Source organism: Pelophylax lessonae (genome assembly GCF_965119305.1).
Source record: "Pelophylax lessonae genome assembly, chromosome: 1".
NCBI classification, from domain to species: Eukaryota; Metazoa; Chordata; class Amphibia; order Anura; family Ranidae; genus Pelophylax; species Pelophylax lessonae.
This window is the reverse complement of record NC_138768.1, coordinates 66,161,649-66,181,504: the sequence shown is the minus strand read 5'-3', so window position 1 is coordinate 66,181,504 and position 19,856 is coordinate 66,161,649.

The window sequence follows — 19,856 nt, the reverse complement described above, 5'->3', positions numbered from 1 at the left end:
CCTGTATCACGTCCGCAGTCTCTGACCATCTCCTGTATCACGTCCTCAGTCTCTGACCATCTCCTGTATCACGTCCTCAGTCTCTGACCATCTCCTGTATCACGTCCTCAGTCTCTGACCATCTCCTGTATCACGTCTTCAGTCTCTGACCATCTCCTGTATCACGTCCTCAGTCTCTGACCATCTCCTGTATCACGTCCTCAGTCTCTGACCATCTCCTGTATCACGTCCTCAGTCTCTGACCATCTCCTGTATCACGTCCTCAGTCTCTGACCATCTCCTGTATCACGTCCTCAGTCTCTGACCATCTCCTGTATCACGTCCTCAGTCTCTGACCATCTCCTGTATCACGTCCTCAGTCTCTGACCATCTCCTGTATCACATCCTCAGTCTCTGACCATCTCCTGTATCACGTCCTCAGTCTCTGACCATCTCCTGTATCACGTCCTCAGTCTCTGACCATCTCCTGTATCACGTCCTCAGTCTCTGACCATCTCCTGTATCACGTCCTCAGTCTCTGACCATCTCCTGTATCACGTCCTCAGTCTCTGACCATCTCCTGTATCACGTCCTCAGTCTCTGACCATCTCCTGTATCACGTCCTCAGTCTCTGACCATCTCCTGTATCACGTCCTCAGTCTCTGACCATCTCCTGTATCACGTCCTCAGTCTCTGACCATCTCCTGTATCACGTCCTCAGTCTCTGACCATCTCCTGTATCACGTCCTCAGTCTCTGACCATCTCCTGTATCACGTCCTCAGTCTCTGACCATCTCCTGTATCACGTCCTCAGTCTCTGACCATCTCTTGTATCACGTCCTCAGTCTCTGACCATCTTTTGTATCACGTCCTCAGTCTCTGACCATCTCTTGTATCACGTCCTCAGTCTCTGACCATCTCTTGTATCACGTCCTCAGTCTCTGACCATCTCTGGTATCAGGTTCTCAGACTCTGACCATCTCTTGTATCATGTCCTCAGATTGTTTTTTGTTAATTGTCTGATCTGATGCCACTGCCAGCCTATTTGCAGAAGAAAACCTTATTTTTCCTAATGTTTTGATCATGTGTCATGATGACATCGATTTTGGTAATTATCTGACTCTAATGCCAGCCTATTTGCAGAAGAAATCCTGATTTGAATAAAATATTTGCTGCCAGTGCCAGCCTGCCGGTGATCTGAGGTGTGAAGGTGCAGGAATTGGGACTGATCTGAGGTGTGAAGGTGCAGGAATTGGGGCTGATTTGATGTGTTAAGGTGCAGGAATTGGGGTGATCTGAGGTGTGATAGTGCAGGAATTGGGGTGATCTGAGGTGTGATAGTGCAGGAATTGGGGTGATGTGAGGGGTGAAGGTGCAGGAATTGGGGCTGATCTGAGGTGAGAAGGTGCAGGAATTGGGGTGATCTGAGGTGTGAAGGTGCAGGAATTGGGGTGATGTGAGGGGTGAAGGTGCAAAGCTCACTTGATTTCTTACTATTCAAGCGGTTTACTGCAGTTACTTTATATGAAGTTGACAATTGTTTTTTTATGTATCTGGCACTCCCAATTTCTTTTAAAACATTTTTCAGCACACTGTGCCCAAAAAGGTGGTCTACCCCTTGATTAGAGTAACCCTCATCTTGTGCTGCTTCATACCATTTTTAGGACTCAACCATCAAAACAGGATTTAAAGTAAGACAAAAAAAAACGCATCATATGGCAGCTCTGATCTAAATTGGACCCAATCTATCAGATTAGACTAAAAAAAGGTACATCGAATCCACACATCCTGGAACATTAAAACCTCTCATCAAGCATCCCGACGAACGCCCCTGCCCGCCACACCCCCCCCGCGGGCTGCTCATTCCAAAATGCCCGGGCCTATTTTTTGTCCCAGTCCGGGCCTGCCCTCTAATCTAGTTTTCGTTAAATATTTTCTTGCTGTGCCTCCTTGTAACGTCCCATGGTGGGCTCCCAAACCTCTCCTTTTCCCCTTATCACATCCATTTGATTGAAAAAAGCAGTGCATGACATTTGTAGTAATGTTTTGTAGTAATGTGCACTGCTTTATGCAAACTACACATCCCATAGTCCCTAGTCCATCTCTGTAGTTAGAAAGAGGGTGGCTACGTTCTTCCATACAGTGAGATCATGGAGAACAAACGTAGCCACCCTCTTACAGGAAGTCAGATCTCAGCAGCACAAAAGAGGAATTTGGAGTTTTAAATGAGGCTGAGAGCAATAGAAGGTACTTTTTCTGAGTTAAGAATACAGCTGTACGTACTTGAAGATACATTTTTCTTAACTAGTTGCTGCCCGCTGTACATATACTGCGGGAGGGTGGCGTGAGATGTACATTGTCCAGCCTGTTCAGGGTTATGGGAATTATACTGGGTATCATGTAATCGCTATTGTAGCACTGCCCCCATAGGGCTTTCTGTATGAGGACTTCTTGGACCTCCTCTGATTCCCTGCAAACAGTCACTTAGGAACAGTTCACACATTCATCTTACTCCCAATTGCTCGTTACTCAATAAACAGTCCAGGGGATTTGGTTTTATATTTATTGTGGATCTTGGATGGAAGAAGGGAATAGTGGGATACTCCAAATGGAACTATTCACAGTAGATAAGGACAACTCTCACTTGGCCTCAGCTGGTTATTTGTGGAAGCAGACACACTGCTTTAACCATACTGATACTTGTATGGCAGGGTTAAGTCTTCTTCCTTTCTCCAGCAGCAGACTTGATGCAACTACTTTATCTTCAGGACACTCTCTAGCATCCCCTTTACTGACACCCGTCCACTGACTCTTATAGCTCAAGGAACGGTCCTCTTTGGGACAGTCCCCATGACACAGATCTGTACTCAATGTAGGCAGAATCAGATCCTCTCCAGTGTCTTCCTTCCAGTCAACTCTGCAGGACCTCCGGGCTCAGCTCCTCTCTGACACTCAGGCCCTTAGGTCAACCACCTGAGGCCGCATTGCAACTTCTACAGTGGAGGGGCAGCCACCTCCTCCCTCTGGGACTCCGCTCTCCAGCTGAAAGACCCCAATAACATGTTACCTTGGCATTTATACAGTATCCCAGCATGCATCGAGGCATACTCCTCTGCCAATCACCAGGGCTGTACTATATACCTGTGCACTTATTTGTCAGGTTTACTCCCACTGTCCAATGTACCTCCCTATTGGACCAGTGTGAAACACTTCAGACAAACTGAGCTGCACCTGAGCACCATGAGCATACCTCACTAGCAGATCCTGCTCTCTGGTAGGCAGAGAACAATACAAGTTCATCTGGCAATCTCTCTGGTAAGCAGAAAGGATCCAAAAACTATATCCTTTCTTCTAGCACCTACCTAGGAGATTGCTACACTATGATTGGTCATAGCAATCACATGATAACAATGTAAACAGACTGTCATTAACAGATTTCCATTCACGAACAGGTTGCTCAGGGTTGTGTTCTGTGATTGGCACACAGAAATCACATGGTACCTGTCTACCTGTACCATGTGATTAGTTTTTGCCAATCACAGAACACAACCATAAGTAAACTGTAAATGGTTAATCCATTCATAACAGCTAACATTTTTGCTTATACAGTGATCACACAGGGATCATCACATAAGCAATAACAGTAAAAAAAAACAAATCTCTGATGATCCCCGAGTAGTTCAGTGTCTGCTCTGATCGAAGTATGTAAAAAAAAAATCATAGAAAAAGAAAATAAATGTTAAAAAAATAAAATGTTTAAAAAATAAAATAATTATACCACTTTTAGGGTCCTTTCACACGGCCGCTCCGTGTGAAAGGTCCGCTGCGGGACTTTTTTTTTTTTTTTCCACGGAGCGGATGACATTTCTGTCATCCGCTCCGTGTGCCCGCATATCATCCCATCCGTTTGCGGATGATATGCGGACCTAATGTAAGTATATGGCACTGCGGATGTCAGCGGATGACACCGCTGACATCCGATTTTCCTTCCTTTCCGTTTTTTACATGGAAGAAAAAATGGGGTTCTGTTCCATTCGTAAAAACGGAACAGAACTGAAAGGAGGAAAATCGGGTGTCAGCGGATGGTATTCCGCTGACATCCGCAGTGCCATTCACTTACATTATGTCCGCAAATCATCCGCAAACGGATGGGATGATTTGCGGACACACGGAGCGGCCGTGTGAAAGGACCCTAAGACCAGGCCTATTTCGGACATTGCTTGTTTTTGCTAGAAACTAGACATCGACCGATTATCGGCAACACCGATATATTGGGTGCCGATATGAACTTTCCCCGATATATCTGTATCGGCGTTTGGATTTGCCGACATTGCCGATATTTCGGGAAAGTGCTTGTACTGGAGTGATGCCTGCAGCTAGAGGCATCACCCCGGTACCGGAGTCCATAGCCGACGGTCGGCTGACTTTTAATGACAACCGATGCGGCTGAGAAGCCGCCTGGCTGTCATTACAAGGAGCGGGAGGGGACGTCCCCCCCCTCCCGCCGCCTTTCCCGCGACTCGCCCGGGTCACCCGTCCCACCGATGAACCCTGGCATCCTACCTCCCCCGCCGCCGAGTAGAAGACCAGAATCTCCATGTAAAAAACCCGGAAGTGATGTCATGACATCACTTCCGGGTACTCGGCACCGAATAAAAAAAACTGACAGCATTCAAAACAGCCAAACTTGGCGTTTTGAATGCTTTTCAGTGCCGAAGAGGGGTTTGGGGTCTTTTAGACCCCCAGATCCCTCCACAAGGAGTACCTAAAAAATAAATAAATAAATAAATAAATAAAATTATAATTTTTTAATGTCCAAAAATATCGGCAGATACCGATATCCGATGACCAAAATATCGGTATCGGCATTAAAAAAAACTATATCGGTCGATCACTACTAGAAACCCACAAATATTATTTATATATATACATATTATATATATATATATATATATATATATATATATATATATATATATATATATATAGAGAGAGAGAGAGAGAGAGAGAGAGAGAGAGAGAGAATAAAATGGAGATCGTTGCAAAATTTTATATCACACCTTATTTGAGCAGCGGTATTACAAACGCAGTTTAAAAAAAGAAAACAGTAAAGTTAGCCCAATTGTTTGTATAATGTGAAAGATGATGTTATGCTAAGTAAATAGATACCTAACATGTCATGCTTCAAAATTGTGCATCCTCGTGGAATGGCGACAAACTACGGTAAAGAGGAGGTCTAGTGCTAGAGTTATTGCTTTTGCTCTAACAATTGTGGCGATACCTCACATTGTGGTTTGAACACCGTTTACATATATGGGCGCGACTTACGCATGTGTTCGCTTCTGCGTGCGGACGGTTTACATTTTTTTTCTTATTTATTTTACTTTTTATTTTTACACCGTCACTTTAATTATTATTTTTTTTTTATCACTTTTATTCCTATTACAAGGAATGTAAACATCCCTTGTATGAGAAATAAGCAGGACAGGGCCTCTTTTTTGCGAGATCTGGGTCAAAAAGATCCTAGATCTCACATTTACACTTAAAAGCAAAAAAAAAAAATAATAATAATTTTACATTTGCTAAAAAAAAGGGGGGCGTTGCTTGTGAGCGCAAGGAGATGGCTGTTTAAACCGGAACTCAGAGCCAAGGAGCGGAGACACACAGCATACCAGCGAAACACCGCCGCCGGAATTACATGAGAATGCATACCCATAAGAGGAAGGAGACGTATCGTCCAAAAAAGCCTTCTTTCTCCGGCCGGCGTAAGAAGGCCCAAGATGGCGCCAGCGAGAGGAGTAATGCCTCTCCCTAGGCAGCATACACAGACTTGCCGGAGGCAGACACCACTGAAAGAGACAGTGGAAAATCGCCCTCATCATCTGGGGAATCCACTTCTATCAGCCCAACAACTCGAAGCCCAGCCAAAGCTAGGATGAGGATGGATTCGCCTCACCATCAGGCCACAGGGGTGAGTGCAGATGCTCTCCCATTATATGCAGACAATCTTTTGCAATCATCCATTGCATCCTTCCCTGCTACAGGGCAACTTGTCCTAGATTCCACTATGAAAAATATCCTTCCTCATGTCTAATCTCTCTTCCCTCCATCCATAAATTCTCCAATGATATACAACAAATGGGGGACAGGGTCCAATACATAGAGGGCAAAATGGAGGAATGCACAAACACGGTCAATGACTTGGTAGATGCATATGAAGACTTCAAAGATATGGATAAAAGCAAAGTTAGGGGACCTAGAGGACCGCTTGCGGTGCAACAATGTGAAACTCCGTGGAGTGCCTGAATCGGTACCCTCTCAGGGTATACATGAATATGCCTGCAATTTAATCTCGATCATACTGCCTGGCCTGGCTGTAACCAATGGAAATGACTATTGACGGCATTCACTGGATCCCTAAGCCCCAGCACCTGGCAGACACAGTTCCCAGGGATTTCCTTATGAAATTTTTGCAGATTTGTCACAGTGCACTCTTCAAATGAGGAGACAACTATAGACCATCACCAACGCACTTACCCACCATAAAATAACCTATAAATGGCGATACCCTGCTACCCTACTTGTCAATCACAATGGTTCACTGCACACAATCTCCAATGTGAACAAAGGTATGAAACTGCTCCACACCTGGGGTATCATACCCGACCAACACCATGATACTTCCACTCCAACTGTCACCAACAGACAACCACCAAACGACCGCATCTACCCGGTAAACTTCACGAAAAAAAAGAGGGGAGTAATGATCGCTATTAAAGACACAGTATCATTCCAATTGCACCAAACCATCCTGGACCCAAAGGGTCGCTAAATTATACAAATCTGCTCTATCAATGCAACCCGTTTTATGCTAGTAAACATCTATGCTCCCTATCAACAACACATTTCTTTCTTTAACAAGACCTTCAAAAAAGTGAAACAGATCCAACAAGGGCATTTTCTCATATGTGGGGACTTTAATGTAGTTCCTGACCACCCCTGGACACTTCTTCTATATCTAAAAGAGGAACCCCTTCCGTGAACTCATTCCTACAGGACCACGACCTATACGATGCATGGAGATGTGGACATGCCACAGAACGAGACTATACATATTTTGTCACCACGATACAATACGTATTCCTGCATAGATTTATTGATGGATAAATAGTTATTACAAAATGTATGTTCTTCACATATCCACACCACCACCTGGTCTGACCATGTGCCAATTAATATCACCTTAAATTAAAAGAAATCACAACCAAACTCCTTCATATGGCGTACCAATATTTATCTCTTGCTAATTCCCAAGCACGCTAAGTCCATATCGGATAGCCTAGAAGAATTCTTTACTATTAACTCAGACTCAGTGGCGGACCCCATGGTGGTGTGGAACGCACACAAAGCATATATTAGAGGCTATGTTTTTTTAAGTTAGCTCGTGAGCCAAAAAGGAGAAGACTCAGTGTATAGATACTATTACAGCAGCTATCAAAAGAGCCGAAGACCAAAATAAACCCATCTTCGCAATTAGCATCTGAACTGTTTAACCAATGCCACGAACTTCGTTCCCTGCTCTTGCATATCTTTAAAAAATCCCAAGGTAAACCTAAAACTATTAGCTACACTACAGGTAACAAAGCAGGTAAAGCAATGGCTATCCGAATTAAAGGTCAGAGACTCAAGTCTAAAATACAATCTCTTTTTCATCCTTCCACTAATGAAAAGTTCATACATCCCCAGTCAATTGCAGACACTTTCAGCATATACTACAGCAAACGTTACAATATTTGTGATGATGATGATGCTACACATCAACCCTCCCAAGAGGAAATAGACTCTTTCCTCGTCCACATCTCACTTCCTAAGTTGAATGAGAATCAACTGTTAAACTTCAAAAAAAACTTTCAGGTGGAAGAAATACGTAAGGTCATAGAAAACTTGCCCAATAGCAAATCCCCTAGTCCAGATGGATTAGCAGGCGAATATTATAAATTCTTCCAACAAATACTGATTCACCACATGAGCTCTATATTTAATAACGCTGCCTCCTCTTCAATGTTTCCCCCTAAAATGTTAAATGCTACTGTGAATACATTGCCAAAGCCAGGGAAGGAGCCAAATTCTCCAAAGAAATGTTCACACTATCCCACTTCCCAATATGGAGGTCAAAATATACTCTAAGCTAATTGCTAACAGACTAGTGGATATTCTGCCGACCCTGACCAGTCAAGGCTTTGTGAAAGGGCGTCGAACGTCAGATGCCACAAGAAGACCGATCAACATAATCCACCAGGCTGAAAGTACAGGAACGTCTTCTATGCTTCTATTCTTGGATGCAGAGAAGGCATTTGACAGAGTACACTGGAAATATCTATACTCAGTCCTGGAAAAATGTGGCTTCCAAGGATTAATCCTCAAAGGGATTATGGCACATTTTACCCTCTTATTTGCCCATGTATTCAGTTCGGATATCCTATCAACTCCCTTTCTTATTACAAATGGAACAAGACAAGGATGTTCCCTGTCCCCCTTAATTTTTAACCTTGTCATGGAACCTTTAGCTGAACATATTAGGGCTAATCAAAAAATTTCAGGACAAAAATTTGCTTTCCAGGAGCACAAGATCAGTTTATTTGCTGATGATGTCATACTTATATTAACAAATACAAACACTTCCCTGGCAACACACTTTATCCTGGTTCAGCAACGTCTCACATTATAAAGTTAAAGAAACATAATCCTCAAGTCTAGGAATAGGATTGGACAGCGTAGTTAGCAATCTACTCCAACAAAATTTCCCATACACCTGGGCTGAACACGGTATAACCTTTATCGGCACAAAATATACTTAATTTGGTCAAAAACCTCTTCCAAGCAAACTACATACCATTCCGCACTAAACTCCAAAAGTACCTAAATAATTTGGCTAAGTTTGAATTTTCCTGGACAGGGAAATTAGCAGCATTCAAAATGTTGCACCTTCCCCAAATTTTAAATCTATTCACGGCACTCCCTATCCCCATTCTACTTACATACCTTAAATCCCTATAATCCATTCTAGCAACATTTATATGGCAAGGGAAAAAGCCTAGATGTTCCCACATTAAACTAATAAAGCACAGATCTGCAGGAGGTATGGGGTATATTGACTTTCCCAACTACTATATAGCTACTGTACTTACCCAACTCAAAGAATGGTTACTACCATCCCCTAATACACTATAGGGCAGGATAGAATCCTCCTTCAGCTCCAAAATTCCCTTTTACCATTGTTACTAGGAATTCAACTGGGAACTCCAGTCCCCTCCATTAAATCTCCTCCCATGTCGGCATCAGTCAAAGCATGCCAGGTAATAAACAAGTTGACTTCTACACACACTGACCCTGTAAAGATCAAGACTCCTATAACAGCCCTTGAATATATGATAAACAACTCCTCCCTTACTACCCGGGCATCTAAGGATAATTCAATACATAGCAGATTTGTTCACGTCTGAAAACCCAAAAAACTTTCAACAAATCCAGAAGGAATATCAAATACCAAATAAGGACTTCTACCTCCATATCTACATACTCCACTGCTTATCCAGAAATCCCAAATGGTCTTGTACACTCCCACTCCAAGTATTGACATACTACCATTCACCCCCGATCTCTCGGAAAGGCATATCACTATTTTACAACTTACTCTAAAAGAAAAATGTTTTTGTTAAAAATTACGTTATCATCTGATGGGAAAAAGACCTTGCCCACACATATAAAGACTCCCAATGGGTACAAGCAAGTAGAGCCACATACAAAGCAACACGATGCTCCAAATTATGGGAACTCTCAAAAACTCCTTTTAAAATGGTATTTAAAGCGGAGTTCCGGCCTCAGAAATGTTTTTTTGATAAAAAATACTGACCAAATAGTGATCCTTAGCCCTTAATATATCCGCTAATCACGTAGTTAATAGTTTTATATGTTTTGATTTATCAGAAATTCTTACTTTTAAAATCCTTTGCTGAGCACGGCCATATTTGCTGGGGTTATAGGAAGCCGCAGTGTATAGATGTCTTCCCTTCTTCCTGGTTGTGTATGCAGAATGCAGTGCGAAATCTCGCACATGCGCAGTACTTGGCGATCGGTTTCCATATCTTAGCGTCATTTCCTTTTTGCAAATAACGCGATGAGAGGCGCGGCCGGCCGCCTATGTCACTGCCCATTGCCTTCTGGGAATGATGAGTAAGAGCTCCCAGGACGCATTTCAGGACAGGAAGTGATGGCGCGGGTCGCGGCCGCAGAGGGAGGAAGTGGAAGAAAGGTGAGTATATTTTCTTCTGAATCAAGGTAAGTAAAAAAAAAAAAAATCGGGACTATCCAATTGTTTTTCAGGTTACACTCAGCAAGCGGATGGCACAAAATCAATTGTGTCGATTTTGAGGCCGGAACTCCGCTTTAACACCAGACAACATTTCCCACTTCAAAGGAAATCTTTCAGACCACTGCTGGAGAAACTGTGGGCAAAGAGGGGATCTACTCCCCATTTTTTGGAGCTGTCCCAAAATTTCAGTTTTGGCAGGACATATTCACATTATTAGCATCAATCTTCCAAAATCCAATCCCCCCTTTCTCCGGGATTGACATTACTAAATCTAGACCTAGAGTCCTTACCACATAACATTCAAAACACAACCATTTATATACTCCTTGCAGCGAGACTTACCATTGCTAGGCACTGGAAATCCCTTACCACTGTATTAGAAACCATTGAATTAGCTCATACTTACTACTCCTACAAATCCTTGATGGCGGCTAGTAGTGGGAAACTACAGCAAATATCAAAAAAGTGGCAACCATGGGAATCTTGGAGATCAGACATAATTCTATTCCAATTTCCACCTAATAATTCAAACAAATATTCTAAAGCTATCATTATTGTTGGTCACCTCCTAATATTACTCTAATAGGGTTACCAAAGAATGTCCCTATACTCGACTCATACTATGATATAAGTCACATAACCCATCAATACACACACACAAGTGGTTTGAATATAAGCTACTGCAAGATAGATAAAACATATACTTCTGAAAAATGTACTTCTACAAATACAAATACAGGAAATGAACAGTTAGACATATCGAAATTTAACCCTTTCCTAAGGTAATGGGTTAATTAAGAAGCTTAGACTAGAATGTGGTCTCACCCCCATGACACAGAATGTTCCCAAACTGGGTGTCTGAGGGAAATGGAACTACATAATAAATATTACATTTAGAAATAAGTATATCCGATATGACTTTTGATGATGTAATATCTTTTCTCTTAATTACACTTCTGTAAAGATATATGTATTACAATTCAATGTACGATGACAATGTTCACATTGTTTATTTTTATTATTTTTTGAAATATCTCATAAAAACCTTAAAATGAAATAAAAAAAAAAAAAGCGGTCCTGTAAGGCCGTTAGGCGGAAGTGACTGACGTCAGACGTCAGTCCTTCAAGGGCATAGAGTCGAGTGGAGGCCATCTTGCCTTCACTCAACTTCCTGCCCATCGCTCTAGGGGATCGGATCGTTTCCCCATTTACCGACGGCTCCCGTAAGCAGGGAAATGACCAGGAAGTGGCGGGAGGGGAGGCCCCTCTCCCGCTGCCTATAAAAGTGGAGAATCCGCCACCAGGACCACTTTTATCGAACACTGAATCGCCCACTGTATAAAAAAATACCGGGCTTATGGGAGCTAGCTACTGCCATAACAATGATATATAACGTCAAAGTAATGATGTATATATACAGTGGGTGGGCCGGAAGTGATTATTTAGAAAAACATGTTTTTTTCAAGGTTTTTAGTATTTTTGCATTTATAGGGCAAAAAATAAAATAAACCCAGTGGTGAACAAATACCACCAAAAGAAAGCTATATTTGTGTGAAAAAAATTATATACATTTCATTTTCTCACAGAGTTGCATGACCGAGCAATTGGCAGTTAAAGTACAGCAGTGATGAATAGCAAAAAATGGCCTGGTCATGAAGGGTGTAAAACCTTCCGGAGGGCAAGTAGGTAAACCAGAGTTTAGTGTCACCATAAAACAGGCAGTGAGGAGGCAATATATCGCCTTCTCTTCGTCTGTCAAACGCTTCTGAAAAGCAATCTACTGTGCAATAAGCCAATAACAGCCTCATGTCTTAAAGTAGTTTTACTATGCTAGAGTGAAAACGCCACTCCAGAATGGACATCTTCGGGGAGAAGGTCCAGGACGGCCAGCATACACTCATAGTATTTGAAGGTCTTAGGAATAGACACAATTCACCCAAGGTCTACATGGACTGAGCTGGGAGTTCAAATGCAGAAATCTCTTACCAGAGTTCCTGAGAATCCAACTAGATACTAGTGGTATGACCCCCTTAAGCCTGGGCCGGTTGGCTCTAATGGGCCATGTTACTGTTGCAATATACTTAAGGTATACCCAAGGCTGACTGAGCTTATAGGAACTGTTGTTTATAATAAATTAGGATTGAATCGCTATCTAGTGACCTGGAAATAGAGTCAGCTGAAGATCAAGTGCATAATAAATGCATCAGAAGTATATTTCCTTAACGACTCTTCACCTCTAAGTATCAAGCACTCCTGTACTTGGCTGACAGATTGTGTCATGTTACATTCCAGCTCCAAGCAACGAGTCCAGCAACACTATTTATTTCACATGAAATCCTTATGACATTCAATATGACTTTTGCCATACAATTCTGCCTCTGGTGTCCTTGAAAGTAGGGCAGCCAAAGACTCATATGAGAACTCAACTAGAGATCAACAGGACAAGCCTTAAAGGAAAACTCCACTTGTAATCCTTTCTTCCAAACCCCCCACCCCCCACACTTATAGTTTGCAAAATAATTTTTCAGGGTCATAGACGAGCCTTTCTCAACCTTTTTAACATGGAGGAACCCCTAAAATAATGTTTTTGTTTCAGGGAACCCCTTATAATAATTATTATATTTACAGCTCATGGGACATTAGCATTCTGGTTTGGGGAAAGAATGCTCCTTACATTCATAGGCAATGGAAACAAAATCACAACCATACAGATAGATAAAAAGATCCTTGCTGTCAATGGTAGCTTATCTGAGAGGGAGAAATGGCTCCATGCTAGAGGAACCCCTAGCAACCTCTGGAGGAACCCTATGGTTCCATGGAATCTTGGTTGAGAGAGGCTGTCATAGACTGTAAGATTGTAAACAATCACAATAACCAATTTACCAACCAACATGTAATATAAGGATATCCATTCCAGTCAAAAAATCCTTCTCAAATAGTGTGTCACAGGTCAACCTGATTAACCCTTGTCAGAAATGTCCAGATCTGACATCACAACACAACATGGTATTCATATAAGCAGAAAGGTTTTAGTAGATTTAAAGAATCTTCAATGAGCCTATGTAAAGTACATTAGAGTCTAGTTAAAGCAAATGGAATATACAACCTATTGCTTCCCTTGTTAATCCAAACTGAAAGGGTTTGTTTTGTTATTAAGTATAGTGATCGGGCCTAAATCAAACCTTTATGCCCCTGGGCCAAGTGTGCATCCAGAACCACAGATCATGGTGCAGAAAAAGCTTAACATTTAGAGTCATTTATTTAGTGTATGCAGACCCTACTTATTTGCCCTATTTTGGTCTGTTAAATATACATATACAGTGGGTACGGAAAGTATTCAGACCCCCTTAAATTTTTCACTCTTTGTTATATTGCAGCCATTTGCTAAAATCATTTAGGTTCATTCTTCTTCCTCATGAATGTACACATAGCACCCCATACTGACAGAAAACACAGAATTGTTGACATTGTTGCAGATTTATTAAAAAAGAAAAACTGAAATATCACATGGTCCTAAGTATTCAGACCCTTTGCTCAGTATTTAGTAGAAGCCCCCTTTTGATCTAATACAGCCAGGAGTCTTTTTGGGAAAAATGCAACAAGTCTTTCACACCTGGATTTGGGGATCCTCTGCCATTCCTCCTTGCAGATCCTCTCCAGTTCTGTCAGGTTGGATGGTAAACGTTGGTGGACAGCCATTTTTAGGTCTCTCCAGAGATGCTCAATTGGGTTTAAGTCAGGGCTCTGGCTGGGCCATTCAAGAACAGTCACGGAGTTGTTGTGAAGCCACTCCTTCGTTATTTTAGCTGTGTGCTTAGGGTCATTGTCTTGTTGGAAGGTAAACCTTCGGCCCAGTCTGAGGTCCAGAGCACTCTGGAGAAGGTTTTTGTCCAGGATATCCCTGTACTTGGCCGCATTCATCTTTCCCTCAATTGCAACCAGTCGTCCTGTCCCTGCAGCTGAAAAACATCCCCACAGCATGATGCTGCCACCACCATGCTTCACTGTTGGGACTGTATTGGACAGGTGATGAGCAGTGCCTGGTTTTCTCCACACATACCGCTTAGAATTAAGGCCAAAAAGTTCTATTTTGGTCTCATCAGACCAGAGAATCTTATTTCTCACCATCTTGGAGTTCTTCAGGTGTTTTTTTAGCAAACTCCATGCGGGCTTTCATGTGTCTTACACTGAGGAGAGGCTTCCGTCGGGCCACTCTGCCATAAAGCCCCGACTGGTGGAGGGCTGCAGTGATGGTTGCCTTTCTACAACTTTCTCCCATCTCCTGACTGCATCTCTGGAGCTCAGCCACAGTGATCTTTGGGTTCTCCTTTACCTCTCTCACCAAGGCTCTTCTCCGATAGCTCAGTTTGGCCAGACGGCCAGCTCTAGGAAGGGTTCTGGTCGTCCCAAAAGTCTTCCATTTGAGGATTATGGAGGCCACTGTGCTCTTAGGAACCTTAAGTGCAGCAGAAATCTTTTTGTAACCTTGGCCAGATCTGTGCCTTGCCACAATTCTGTCTCTGAGCTCTTCAGGCAGTTCCTTTGACCTCATGATTCTCATTTGCTCTGACATGCATTGTGATCTGGAAGGTCTTATATAGACAGGTGTGTGGCTTTCCTAATCAAGTCCAATCAGTATAATCAAACACAGCTGGACTCAAATGAAGGTGTAGAACCATCTCAAGCATGATCAGAAGAAATGGAAAGCACCTGAGTTAAATATATGAGTGTCACAGCAAAGGGTCTGAATACTTAGGACCATGTGATATTTCAGTTTTTCTTTTTTAATAAATCTGCAACAATGTCAACAATTCTGTGTTTTTCTGTCAGTATGGGGTGCTATGTGTACATTCATGAGGAAGAAGAATTAATTTAAATGATTTTAGCAAATGGCTGCAATATAACAAAGAGTGAAAAATTTAAGGGGGTCTGAATACTTTCCGTACCCACTGTAAATATACAGTATCTCACAAAAGTGAGTACACCCCTCACATTTTTGTACATATTTTATTATATCTTTTCATTTCACAGCACTGAAGAAATGACACTTTACTACAGTGTAAAATAGTGAGTGTACAGCTTGTATAACAGTGTAAATTTGCTGTCCCCTCAAAATACCTTAACACACCACCATTAATGTCTAAACCTCTGGCAACAAAAGTGAGTACACCCCTACGTGACAATGTCCTAATTGGGCCCAAAGTCAATATTTTGCGTGGCCACCATTATTTTCCAGCACTGCCTTAACCCTCTTGGGCATGGAGTTCACCAGAGCTTCACAGGTTGCCACTGGAGTCCTCTTCCACTCCTCCATGACGACATCACAGAGCTGGTGGATGTTAGAGACCTTGCGCTCCACCACCTTCCATTTGAGGATGCCCCACAGATGCTTAATAGGGTTTAGGGCTGGAGACATGCTTGGCCAGTCCATCACCTTTACCCTCAGCTGCTTTAGCAAGGTATTGGTCATATTTGAGGTGTGTTTGTGGTCGTTATCATGTTGGAATACTGCCCTGCAACCCAAACTCCAAAGGGAGGGGATCATGCTCTGCTTCAGTATGTCACAGTACATGTTGGCATTCATGGTTTCCTCAATGAACTGTAGCTCCCCAGTGCCGGCAGCACTCATGCAGCCCCAGACCATGACACTCCCACCACCATGCTTGACTGTAGGCAAGACACACTTGTCTTTGTACTCATCACCTGGTTGCCGCCCCACACGCTTGACACCATCTGAACCAAATAAGTTTATCTTGGTCTCATCAGACCACAGGACATGGTTCCAGTAATCCATGTCCTTAGTCTGCTTGTCTTCAGCAAACTGTTTGCGGGTTTTCTTGTGCATCATCTTTAGAAGAGGCTTCCTCCTGGGACAACTGCCATGCAGACCAATTTGATGCAGTGTGCGGCGTATGGTCTGAGCACTGACAGCATGACCCCCCACCCCTTCAATCTCTGCTGCAATGCTGGCAGCACTCATACGTCTATTTCACCAAAGACAACCTTTGGATATGAAGCTGAGCACTTGCACTCAACTTCTTTGGTCGACCATGGTGAGGCCTGTTCTGAGTGGAACCTGTCCTGTTGAACCGCTGTATGGTCTTGGCCACCATGCTGCAGCTCAGTTTCAGGGTCTTGAAAATCTTCTTATAGCCTAGGCCATCTTTATGTAGAGCAGTAGAGCAACAATTCTTTTTTTCAGATCCTCATAGAATTCTTTGCCATGAGGTGACATGTTGAACTTCCAGTGACCAGTAGGAGAGAGTTAGAGCAATAACACCAAATTTAACACACCTGCTCCCCATTCACACGTGAGATCTTGTAACACTAATGAGTCACATGACACCGAGAAGGTAAAATGGCTAATTGGGCCCAATTCAAACATTTTCACTTAGGGGTGTACTCACTTTTGTTGCCAGTGGTTTAGAAATGAATGGCTGTGTGTTGAGTTGGACAGGGGGGGGGGGGGGGATTGGCCTGCCCCGACTTTTATTTGTATTATATGGCGGCCATGTTGGTTTAGGCTCATGGGTGGCTGGTCTCTGATAAAACTAATGCATCAGTGTGACACCTGTGCCAGGTGTGCCCAGGCACCTGGCATGCCCTGTTTGCATGCCTATGGCTATCACATGATAAAAAAATGTAAACAGACTATCATTAACGGATTTCCATTCATGAACAGCTTGCTTAGGGTGGTGTTCTGTAATTGGCCCACAACAATCACATGGTTACCTGTACCATGTCCCTAGCTGTAGCCAATCACAAATCACAACCATAAGCAAGCTGTTCATGAATGGTTAACCCATTAATGACAGCTAAAATGATTGCTTATACAGTGATCATTACTGTATAAGCAAAAAAAAAAAAAAAGTCCATGATGACCCCCCCCAGAGTAGGCCAGTGTCACTATGGTGACACTGAACTACTCTGATGGAAGTATGTGAAGAAAAATCATAAAAAAACAGAAAATAAATAATTAAAAAAAGGAAAACAAATGTTTAAAAAATGAAAACATTATTTAACCACTTGAAGCCCAGGCCTACTCTGGAACTTTTTGTTTAAAATTTAAGTCAGTATTTTTTTGCTAGAAAATTACTTAGAACCCTCAACATTATATATTTTTTTTAGCGGTGACCCTAGAGAATAAAATGGCGTTGCAATATTTTATGTCACACAGTATTTCTGCATCGGTCTTTCAAACGCAATTTTCAGATTGTCATGCTTTAAAGTTGCGCAAGCTCGTGGAATGGCAACAAACTGAAAGTGTTTGTTTTGTATTTAGGGATAGTGATCGGGCCTAAAGCAAACCTTTATGTCCCTGGGCCAAGTGGGCATCCAGATCCACAGATCATGGTGCAGAAAAACCTTAACATTTTAGAGTCATGTATTTAGTGCATGTAAACCTGACCTATTTGCCCCCTTTTGGTCTGTTAAATATACATATAAATATAAATAAATATGGTAAATTAAAAGTGTTTTGTTATATCTGACTGTTGATCTTGTCAGAAATACAAAGCTGTCCTTCGCCCTCTGCATATTTCCAGTGTTATCTGAATTAGCACTGAACTACAAAATGATTAGCCTTTATGTTGTGGAGATCTGCGAGTCTGAGGGGTTGAGTAGTTTAGCAAATAACACTGGGCAGGGCTGACACCACTTTGTCCACATATTGCTAAGTATTGTAAACTCACAGCAGGACATAGGTGTTAATTACATTTCTAGCAGATCAACAGGTATTTTTCTGCACCTGCAGGGTCTATCAAGGGATACCACATGGGGAAATGTACAGTATTGCAGATATGTACTGCATATATTTGTATTTACTTTGCCATAACATACACTTTAAAGCTAAAAATCTCCCAGATATTAAGAAGTTAGGAAGGCTTTCTGGTGCTTTGTAATGGATTAGCGGAGTAATTTTTGTTTCCTTTTGGCCCAACTCATCAAAAGGCTGTCTGCTTACACTTTGTCATTGCTCTCTAAGCCCTACTACATAGAAGCCATTATTTTCATACACTGCACTGGTGATGGCCAATAAACATAAAACAGCTTTCTGCAGTTTGTAAGAAATTGACATATAATGTTTATTACTTCTGTTTATGTACAGTATGTGTATTATTGCTGTTTGTATCTGGGCTTGCAACCATCATTAAAAACATTTTTCATTCTATTGTGATATGCATCTGCCCAAAAATTGTCTATAATTGTTGCCAATGCCTATGTGCTGGACTTTCCTTAGCTAGATGCGCAGTCAACTCATTATCACACCTGTCAATGCTCACCGGGCATGCCACACAGCCTGGAAGGCAGGAGATCTCTACCAATAGACCATAAGACAATGAGGTAGCATGAGCCATAACTGCCTACCTCTGAGATGTACAAAAAGGTCCACTGCTGTGTTGGATAGTTTGAAAATAATAATGAATTATGGAAAAGGCTTTGTATATTTTTTCTTCTGGCAAAATTACCATAAATGTATTGTTCATGTAGTGCTGGTACTACTAATCAACTTTGATTGACTGTCAAAAGAATTAAAGCTTATATTATAAATGTCCTAATCACAGTTACGGGATGTGAAGACCTAAGACACAATCACTCTTGAGTTGGTTCTTTTCAAGGTTGTTTAATAAAAATGAGCACCAGTCAGTTTAAACAAGCTTGTTCTCATATAGTAGAGGAATGAGGAATAAGGAATGAATAAGGATACAAAAAAAATGCAGTTGGGCTCCAAACTAAGCTCTAATACTTTTCAAAGGGCTTACTATCTGTCAGGACCTGGATCTAAACCCAGGACCTATTCTGTGTCTGGTAGTTACTCTTCTTGCTGAGCCACCTGAGATGCTGGGCAGCTCCCTCTCTGATCTCTTTTATTTTTTTTTTAATTCTTTTCATTGGAAATTTTTGCAAAAACATAACAAAGCCAATAGGGGCATACCCCGGCTCAAAACAACAATACAATCCTCTACATACTACGATAAAACATATATAAATCAGTGACAGCCCCAACCTGTACACAGGGCTGAAACCAACCTAAAGTGCACCTTCCAAACCAACTGTCCATCAGAAATTGCATCAGTAAATATGGCAAAAGAAGATCCCCCACACCATTAAGAACCATTAAGCAAGCATATCAAGCCCATCCAATATAAATCGGACGTATAGCTCCACCCCAGTTAAATCCCAAACCCATATGGAAAAGCAAGTAATTAATCTTGGACATCGGTTGTTAGAGATTAATTCACCCACAGTTGCCATACTTTATCAAATTTTTGATGACAACCTCTGGACATGTAAGCATCTTTATAAAGAGGGACAACAGCATGAACCAGTCCCACCTAGAAACCTATCTTAGGAGGTGGTGCCGACTTCCATTTCAGAACTATCGTTTTCCGGGCATTGAATAGGAGAATTCCCACCAGGGTGCGCACCGCTCTGGGAGCCTGTATAGTGTCCACCAATCTCAAAAGACAAACATTCACCGTCAGGGGGACTATGCCAGTAATAA